This window comes from Mus caroli, unplaced genomic scaffold (genome assembly GCF_978045245.1).
Source record: "Mus caroli unplaced genomic scaffold, Mus_caroli_1 scaffold_3, whole genome shotgun sequence".
In the NCBI taxonomy this organism is placed as follows: domain Eukaryota; kingdom Metazoa; phylum Chordata; class Mammalia; order Rodentia; family Muridae; genus Mus; species Mus caroli.
This window is the reverse complement of record NW_028227258.1, coordinates 129,742,200-129,752,609: the sequence shown is the minus strand read 5'-3', so window position 1 is coordinate 129,752,609 and position 10,410 is coordinate 129,742,200.

Genomic DNA, 10,410 nt, shown 5'->3' with positions numbered 1-10,410 from the left:
ATTAACTAGTTTGTAGTCAACCTCCCCATCTTTACCATGGTAGCCATGGCTACCAGTGGTGAGTCTGAAATCACTGATCCTTGTCTTCTGTTGGCCTGCAGAGTCGTGTCGCTTCAAAGATAAAGACATTTCTCTTATTCATCCTTCTCAGCTCCTACAGGATGCACGGAGTTCAGGACACAGGAAAAATGATAATTGGCTCCATGGCTGATTTTCTTTCCCAATTAAAATAGAATCCTAGGGATGGTGTTACATCAGATCACCGAGTGACCTGCATCCTGCACTCTCACGTGTCTGGCATCATAGCTAGTAAAGTGATGTGTAGAGGAGAGGTGACAAGATGTGACGAGAATGAGGCCGTGTCACTAAGTCACACATAGACAGAAAGAGGTAGATGCCCTCCCTAGCAACCAAGCTCAGGACTGGAGCTGAAACTAGGTGAGTATAGAGATGATCAGGAGCTGAGACCACAACTCTCCACTCACCCCAAGTGGCACAGGACACCACACTCTTTCCATTTTTCAAGTAAATGTGGGCTTAGGTAGGATGACACAGATAAACTTAAGGAAAGGGCCCATAAGAATGCTGGGAGTCCCTGTGCACATGACCAACTGTGGTGACGAATCTTGGTTGTCAACTTGATTGAATCTGGAATTAATGAGAACATGACATGCTGGGCTCCCTTGTAAGGGGTTACTTGAAGGAGGAAGACACACCCTTAATGTTGGTAGCGCCTTCTGGTGGTGGCCCAAATGAAAGGACACCGAAGAAGGAAACTTTGCTTTTAGCCTGATTGCCTTCACTCATGATGGCAAGTTCACCAGCCTACCGCTGTGGCATTCCTTTGCCGATATGAGAACCAACTTCTTTAAGCTTCCAGTGTAGACTGAAAAACAGCTAGCGCCAGACTGGGACTGCTGATACTTCCAGCCCTGTGGATCGAGCAACTACTGGATTTTCAACCTTGCCGGTGTGAGATAGTCTTTGTTAGACCTCTTAGGTGGCATGAAAATCCTTGTGCTCACAGATAAACACCAGCAGAACCAGGAATGTTAAACATGCCGGGTTCTCTCTTCAAAGGGAGCCATGTAACCTGTTTTCTGACCAGAAGACTGGGAGCAGATGTGGTTAATAGCCTTGTGACCTTTTCATTCCCTGTGCGACAGAGACCACACCAGATCCTCCCCAGGGCCCTTAACTTGAGTTTATTTCCTCAGTTAATCTATAGGATCCATTTTTATGGAAGCCGTCACTTGTCCTTTACAGAAAGTTTTGACGTAGTCATGTCTTAAGCTTTTGTGGTACACATGGGATTGAGTTAATTATCACCAAGAAACTCTTCGCCAAATTGTGCTGTGTTTAAATGTGCCTAAAACAAACTCTTCCAGGCTGGACTTTCGAAGTTTGAAGCATCACTGGCTACTGAGTCAGGCTGAACTAAATTGCCTTTTTGCCTCCCTTAGATCATGACATCTGCTGGACAAGGTGTTCGCAGATACCCTTCAGACACCCTGAAGTCAACCTAACAAAGCCCACGTTTTCTACCAGCTCTGTTCCTTTCAAGAACCGTGACTAACAAGTGTACCAACCACAATCGCAAAGGCTCTATTCTTCAGTCACTTGCATTTTTTAAATTTAGTTTTTAGCATATGAATGGCTTTGAAATCCACGAGTTTGGCCATAGTCAACAAGCCTGAGCTTTGATGCCTGTATGTCGGTCACATATTCAGATTCCTGATGAACTCAACTGGCACAGCCCCACGCAAGTAAATTTAGAACAGAGCTGGGGAAGTGACTCAGGTGGCAGTGTGCTTGCCTAGCATGCAGAAATCCTGTGCTCAACCTCCAGTCCCACATATATCAGGTGTGATAACGTACGCCTGTAATCCCAGGGGTGGTGGGGTGGTGTATGCCTGTAATCCCAGGGTTTAGAAGGAGGAAGTCGGGGGGGGGGGAAGGACAAGGAAGGCGGGGTTCAAGGCCAGCCTTGGCTATTTAGTAAATTGGAGGCCAGTCTGGGATACATAAAGTCTTAAAATACACACAAATCAAAGGCTCACTAGCAAAACACTATAGCTCTGTCTCAGAGACTCACAGACAGACTCACCAAATTCCTGCTAACTAAAGCTCCTGGTGCAGGATGGGAGGAAGCAGGCAAGCAGAAAGTGCACAGTGTTTTGTGACGAGAGGAAAATTAAAAGCTTAAAAGTGTTAGGAGAGCACTGGATGTTGTAGCACGTGCCTTTTATCCCAGCACTTTGCAGGAGCGGGGGGGGGGGGGGCACTTCTGAATTCAAGGCCAGAGTAGTCTACATAACAAGTTCCAGGACGTTCAGGGCTATGTAGAGAACTCGCCCCTGCCCCCCACCCCCCAAAAAAAGATGTCAGGATAGCAAGAAGAGAGGTCTGGACAGAAGTCTGCCCCACAGACAAAGCAGAGAGCGCTAAAGAAGGAGCCTCCAGTTCAGTCAACATAACTAATTCATTACATTCCCTAGGGATGTGGTCAGCTCAGCATGCTGTGGCCCCAGCAACACAGACCAAACAGTAACATTCTAGAAAGGATTTAGTAAATACACACTTTGGCCAGCATTTTTCAGGCCCTCAGCGTAACTGTGAGCATAAGCAGAGAAGTTCCTGCCCACCAGGAACTTCCATTCTGGTGTGGAGACATAAAGAAATCGAGACCCAAGCACAGTTAATCCAGATGTTTGGGCGGGGTGAAGAAAGGAAAGCAAACAAGCTTGTGGAAAGTTATGGGAAGCCGTAGGCCCTGCATAGTGAGCTGAGAGCCTCACAGCAAGGAGCAGCCAATGGAACAGATATCAAGACACCACAACCAGGCAGACGCAAGAGCTTGGTGGGCAAGAAGACATAACACCATGGCTTCTGGATTCCCAGCACTGGGGAGGCAGAGGAAGGAGGCTCAGGAGTCCAAGGCGCACCTGGGCAACAGCTAATGAGTGCCCCATCACTAGAAGGGAGTGACATTTAGCTGGGCTCAGTCCTACTGCACTCTGTCTTAATGAGTTGCTTCAGTGTTTCACCGCATTCAGCTGAAGGCTGAGTCACACATTTCTTTATTCACTGCCCCAGACCCACAGTTGTGAATCACCATAGCCACCTGGTAACCCTTTAGATATGCCAACCTTTCTCCCACAGGGCCAGGACAGGGGCAAGACAGTCATCAGTTAGCTTTCTTTGGCTGATCACAGGTTTAGGGGCTGTGTGGAGTGTGCAGAAGGTTCTCTGCATTAGAAGCTCTTGTGAGTAAGCCAAGCAACTGCCATCTTGGGACATTTGCCTGTGACCCCTTGCAAAACATTGTCCCAACTTGACTTGTGTCTGTCTACACCCTCTCATGGAGGGGTGGGAAGGGTGACTAGACTGTCATCTGAGTTCCTCTCTAGCACCTGCTGTCTACAACTCCGCTTTCATTGTACATGGTCTCAGAGAGAGGCTAAGTATATTGGCCAGGGAAGACTGGGGGAGGGGAGGACTCCGTCTATGGCTGTGGGGACCCTCAGCCCTGCTGGGTAAGGTTTATCAGGTGCCTTCTGGGAAAGCAGCACCCATACCCCTGTAGATGACCCCTCATCTGGGCTCTGTAAGGAAGCCAAATAAACTCATTGGTTCTGTAGCATGGACTTCAGTTTGTCTTTGGGACCTTAGGAGAAGGGTAAACAGTACTTATGTCTCCCCCTGGGAAGGAATTTTAGCAACAAAAGTTCACAATCTCACCAATGTTAGACATGAGCCTAACAAGAGGCTTTGCAAGGAACTTAGATAGTAGCTCCTTACAATTCAGTAAAAAATAGTGTGGACTATATATTTAACTTAATATTTGTTGGTAGCCACTATCTTAGTTTACAATATTTTGAGACAGGGTTTCACATAGCTCACCCAGCCTTATCTCAAACTGTGTGCAAGAATAGCCTGACCTGTTGATCTTTCACCTCCACCTTTGAAGTAATGAGATTACAGGTGTGCACATGTCTTCAAAACATTGAAAAGAGAAGGAGGAGGAAGAGGAGGAGGAAGAAGAGGAGGAGGAGCTGAATTGGGCTGTTGTGGTGGTACACACCTTTCCAACACTTAGGAAAGAGATATCATAAGTTCAAGGTCATTCTTGGCTACACAATTAGTTTGAGTTTGAGACCAGTGTGGGCAACTTAAGTCTCTCTCTCTCTCTCTCTCTCTCTCTCTCTCTCTCTCTCTCTCTCTCTCTCTCTCTCCAAATACATATGTGTGTATATGTATGTATATGTATACACACACACACATAATATATATATGACTACACAAGTCAAAGGTAAGATTTTATATAATACTCTCATTAATACAAAACTTAGTGTTACACACCAATAACTTTAAATTTAACTCCATTCTTCAATAGAAAGGACACAGCTAATTTCCTTTTAAAAATTGATAGTATAGGTCAAACATTGACATGCTAAGAAATTAGATGCTATGATTGCAAAAGGGTTCAGTATCACACTCAAAGTGAGAACACTTTCTATTCGGGGTCTTTCTCTGCCAGCCAATAGCTCTTTGCTTCAATTATTTCATTTGTTAGATGGCAGAAAGTCTGGATTTAAGGTAGAAAAGAGTGGTGTGTAGGACTAGCTTAATAGTTGAGACTGTCATCATTTACGCAAAGCCAACATCAAATGGATTTCAACTAGATTAAAATAGATGTACCCATCCCCTTCTCTGCTTCCTGAGTGTAGATGCATTGTGACCAGAGCCTCTGCTGAAGCACCTTCCTTGTTCACGGCGTTGTCTTCCCTGTCCTGAGAGACTGAATTCCTCTTGAAATCCAAGCTAAACAAATTCTATCCTTAAAAAAAAAAAAAAACAAAATCCAAAGCGAGATGGCTCAGCAGTTAAGAGCACTGACTGCTCTTCCAGAGGTCCTGAGTTCAATTCCCAGCAACCACATGGTAGCTCAAAACCATCTGTAATGAGATTTGATGCCCTCTTCTGGTGTGTCTGAAGGCAGCTACATTGTACTCATATACATTAAATAAATAATCATAATAATAAATCCAAGGTAACATGTATATTAATAATGGCAACTCACACGTCCCTGCATTTAGACATTGAGGTTTCACACAGGTTTGTGGGTCATCCCAGGCACTGACACCCACTAGAAGCAGCACTAGGGGTCTTAGGTATACCCCAAATTTGTGTCTTCAAATGCCTCAACTCCTTTTTTATGGGTAAAAGAGAATCGTGTGTTACCCTTGAATGGCTACCACCATGACACCCAAACCTTGAAATGTAAATATAATGATCAGGGAGAAACCTCATTCTTGAGACTCTAGATGGAGCTGGCATGCCACCCTCTCCACCTCCACCCTCACTCCACCCCCACCAATGCCCTCTGAACATTGAACAATGTCCTCATACAGTGAACCCTGAGTGAAGAGAGATGAGGCGCCCATAAGATGCCTTGGAAACCATTAGCAGGCTCTTCACCTTCAATCAGTGTTTAGGTCAAGTCTTCGCTGCTGAAATACCCGTGGTGCCCTCCTTCTGCTCACCTCCTGCCAGTTTCATGCTACAGGTACCAGAGAGCAATCTGTGTGCTTTCCAAAGATGTCCCTGTCTTTAGTTCAATCCCGTTGGGTTGGTTCACACAGTCAGTGGATATGACCCAGGTCTATGCATCACTTGCAGCATAATGGGCTATGCAGGTATGGCACATTGGATAACTGTTTGGATCTCAACTGGTAGAATGTTTAGGAAGGGAGACATGGCCTTGCTGGAGTAGACATGGCTTCAATGGATGTCAACCCACCCCTTGACTAGCAAAGTTAAGTCTCACGGACCAAAATATATGTTCTAAATTTCTGAGTGGGGACAAACTGGGGTTTGCCAGGTTTTTTTTGTTTGTTTGTTTGTTTTTGTTTTTTTTAGCTCAAGGAATATGTGATGGTTCATATATGCTCAGTCCAGGGAGTGGCACTATTAGAAAATGTGGCCCTGTTGAAGTAGTTGTGTCACTGTGGGTGGGAACTCTAAGACCCTCATCCTAGCTGCCTGGAAGTCAGTATTCTGCTTGCAGCCTTCCCATGAAGATGTAGAACTCTCAGCTCCTCCTGCACCATGTCTGTCTGGATGTTGCCATGCTTCCTGCCTTGATGATAATGGACTGAACCTATGAACCTGTAAGCCAGCCCCAATTATATGTTGTGCTTTATAAGACTTGCCTTGGTCATGGTGTCTGCTCACAGCAGTAAAACCCTAACTAAGATATAGTACATAGCCAATCACTTCTCATTTTTATTATAAAGCAGGCAAAATGTGAGTTGAAATTTACTGTAAGCTTGGGTAAATGCAAGAGCTAGAGGAATGCTCTTGGTGTGCCACATCTTATCATCTTTGGTCATGTGAACAAGCCAAGAATATTCTTCCTGGGCCTCTCTTTGCCTTTGCAACACAGATAATGTGGACGTGCCAGGCATCCCTTCATGACCTTGCTCTCAAGCGCATTAATTTATCACAGTTTATGTAATTCTTTCTAGAAGGCCACACTATGGGAAGAACATTCTATACTTTGTCCCAGCTTTCTTACTCAGACTGCCACACTTGAAGGAGGTGTGTCACTGAGGGTGGGCTTTGAGGTTTCAAAAGTTGACATCCAACCCAATCTCCCTCTCTCTGCCTGCAGATCTGAATGTAAAGCCCTCTGCTGCTACCCCATCCCCGTGCCTGCTTGTCTGCCTACCTGCCTGTGCACTCCCTGTTATGATGGTGGTCATGGCCACACCCTCTGAAACTGTAAGCAAAGCCACGATTAAATGTTTTCTTCTCTAAATGGCCTTGGTCATGGTGTTTCGTCATAGCAGTAGAACAGTGACTAAGAGCAGTAGGAGTACATAGAGCTGAATAGAGTAAACCATCTCCTCCCTACCTACTTCTGCTTACGGATTATTTCCAATAGGCAAATCCCAATGCTGCCTCTGGGCTGATTTGCAGCAGGCTGGAATTAGAATTCAGAAAACTGTTCAAAGACAGTGCACATCCTCTGGGTACTTTTCAGGACCTTGCATGTACATGATCTGTTTTGACATTTGTAAATGAAAAGATTTTTTTTTCAAGAGATAGAACATTTGAGGACTAGAGAGATTATTCAGTGGCAATGAGCACATGCTTCTCTTGCAGAGGACCTGGGTTCAGGTTCCAGCACCCACATGGGTCTATGTTATCTGATGCTGTAGGCACTGTACACATGTGGTACATACACACCCAAACAGTCAAAACACATGTACATACATAAAATAAATCTTTTTTTTTTAAAGTAGAGTATTGGTACTGGAGAGGTAGCCTCTGTTGGGAGAATGTTTACCAAGCACCCATGAAACCCTGGGTTCCATCTCCAACAGCACATAAACTAACAACATTGTGCACACTTGAAATGCCAGGAAGATAACTAAGTTTAAGGCAAGACTTAGCGTCTTAGTTAGGGTGTTAATAGCTACTACAGAACACTATAACCAAAGAGCAAGTTGGAGGGTGTAGGGTTTACTTGGCTTATTCTCCGACATTGCTGTGGTTGTGGTGTCTCCTCACAGCAATAGAACGCTGACCAAGACAAACGGCTTCATTCACAGTGGGCTAGTTCATCCCACATCCTACATGCTGTGGGCTCTGCTCATTCTGCTCTTGGTTTCCTAAAAATCCATTTGTCAGATCTTGGAACAATTTCCTATGTTACTGGAGTTCTTTTCAAGAAGACATTGCCCATGCCTATGTCTTGTAGTAGTTTCCTGATTCCTAATATTAATATTCTACTGTAATATCAAGGCAGCTGAGAGCTACCCCACATGCTTTCATCAAGAGACTCTGAAATAGGGCCAGGACACGCACACTAAGAACTAGGTTTAGCAGTGCATGCCTATAATTCTAGCACTAAGGAGGCAGAAGCAGAAGGCTCTTTACAAATTCAAGGCCAGCCTGCTTTACATAGTGAGTTCCAGAATAACCAAAGGCACACAAAGAGATTCTGAGGAGAAAAAAAATATACAAGTTAACAGACACTTATTTCTGAGAAGCCAAATGGAGGACGCCTATTTAGTCTCTCATGTGCTGTGAGCATCCTGTAGACTCATCTTTTTAGTATTAAAGTAGATTTAAGATTTGGGTCCATTAGTTCACAAAGGTCAGATGAGACTTCTTCATGCTTCCCTGAGGGTGGAAATGCTAATTACCCAATATGTTCCATCTACTCTCAGTCGGCTGAGGTGTTCCCTTGTAATTAGTCTCCTGCTTCTGAACTGAGAGGGAGTGTCCCCACGGACAAATCTTCCTCTTTGCCTGAACTTCCAAATTAAACTTGGTTGTCTCATCAGATCAATTTCCATGACCAGGTCCCAGGTTGAGAGTCCCTGAAAGAGCAGAGAGATGCAGTCCAGAGAACCTCACCAGCTACATTAAAGCTGTGTTCTATAGGGAGAGTGCAGGCTCAGGGCTGGCCTGTTGGTTTGTGCCACATGCTCAGTGTGTCAAAGGCCACAGTGCTTAAAAACCAACAACAAAGACGATGAGACTCACACATAGTCAGACCACTCCCTTTCTCTGTCTATCCGGAGTCCCACATAGACCAGGTTAACCCCAACTGACTTTGTAGCTGAGAATGATCTTGGACTCCTGACCCCCTTGCTTCTGCTCACAGGCATACACCGCCATGCCTGCCTGAACTACTAAAATGTAGGAGCCAATGCTGGCTCACTCTGCTCAGGGTATCCACACCTCTCTAAGCAGTTCTGCTGGTCTACTATTTTTCCTGAGAGCGTAGTGAGCTAGATCACATCAATGCATAACCACAGGTTCTAGAAAGCTCCTCCTGCCTTTGTCTTCCCTTTTCGTTCTAATGTAGGAGCTGGCAGCACAGTCACCTACCCTTTGGCTACCCTGGCCTAAGCTCCTGCCTCTGAGGCCACCTGTCCCCTCTGCTGCTTCTGTTGTCAGGTCTGCACTTCTGCAGCAGCACTGACCCCTTCCGTTTCTAACCAACCATCTTTATTGTGTACTTGTGTCCCGTTAAAATGAAGTGGAACTCCCTGATGAGTTTAAAGGTTTAAAGTTTAAGCTGGATGTGGTGGCACATGCCTTTAATCCCAGTACCCAAGCACCCAGGATGCACAGGGAGGTGGATCTTTGTGAGTTTGAGGCCAGCCTGGCCTACAGAGCTAATTCCAGAACATCCAAGGCTGTACAGTGAACCCAATAAGCTACAATAAACTTGGATGTGAACTAACCACCCAGCAGCACTTCCTGTAATAAGCTGACCCTGGGATGCACCTTGACATAAGAGAGACACCTGGACCAATATAAGAAGCTATTTGGAATAAGACTTCCATTTTGAGTAGAGGGTTGAGTAAAGTTTAAGCTTCCAAGACCTCCCTGGGAGCCTACATCCTACTTGGCAGAAACATGTACGTGGGCAACTGACATCCGGGTTGGCAAGTTAAGACATGAATGTTGCCAGGTGCGGTGGTGCACACCTTTAATCCTAGCACTCAGGAGGCAGAGGCAGGTGGATTTCTGAGTTCGAGGCCAGCCTGGTCTACAAAGTGAGTTCCAGGACAGCCAGCGCTATACAGAGAAACCCTGTCTTGAAAAACCAAAAAAAAAAAAAAAAAAAAAAAAAAAGACATGAATGTTAGGTAAGGCAAATGCCCTGTCACAGTTGAATACTCCAACCAATGGGAACAGGATAAGTGTACAAAAAAGACCTATTCCTTAGGAAACTCTTATCCCTAAATCTTGATTGGCACAGATTTTTGTGTGTTTTAGGTTTAAAAGTACAATAGGATCTTAACTCAATGTCACATTTGGCTCCCAGTCAGCTACTGAGTCTGTGTATGGCCATGATTGATCAGTCTTGGAGTGTGGCATTCAATAAACCATCCTTGTTTGCCTGAGAATGGTGGTGTCTGAGTGGTTTGTGCGGTGATTCCCGGACCCCAACAACATGTGCACCGTGGACACACACACACACACTAAATATAATTCTAAAAAGTTCAATTAATCTTATGCTACTTCACACAATATGTAAAAATTAACTTACAATGATCGAAGACCTAATAATAAGTAAAACCTATAAATTCTTAGAAGAACATACAGTATTAGCTGAGCATGGTGAAGTAGGTGTGTAATTCTAGTACTTTGGGACACTGAGGGAGGAGAATCGTGAGTTCAAGGACAGCCTGGGATACACTACACTCTGTCTTAACAAAATTGATTAATTAAGATGTACAAAGAGGAGACGTAGCCGAGAGGCCTGGGTTCAAGTCACTGGGTGTTTGGAGCCTGAGGACTAAGCCTTCTTTCCCCCGGCATTGTCCTATTACCTGTGGATTTTCAGGTGACCAATTCGAATCATGTTAGATATGCTCGGGA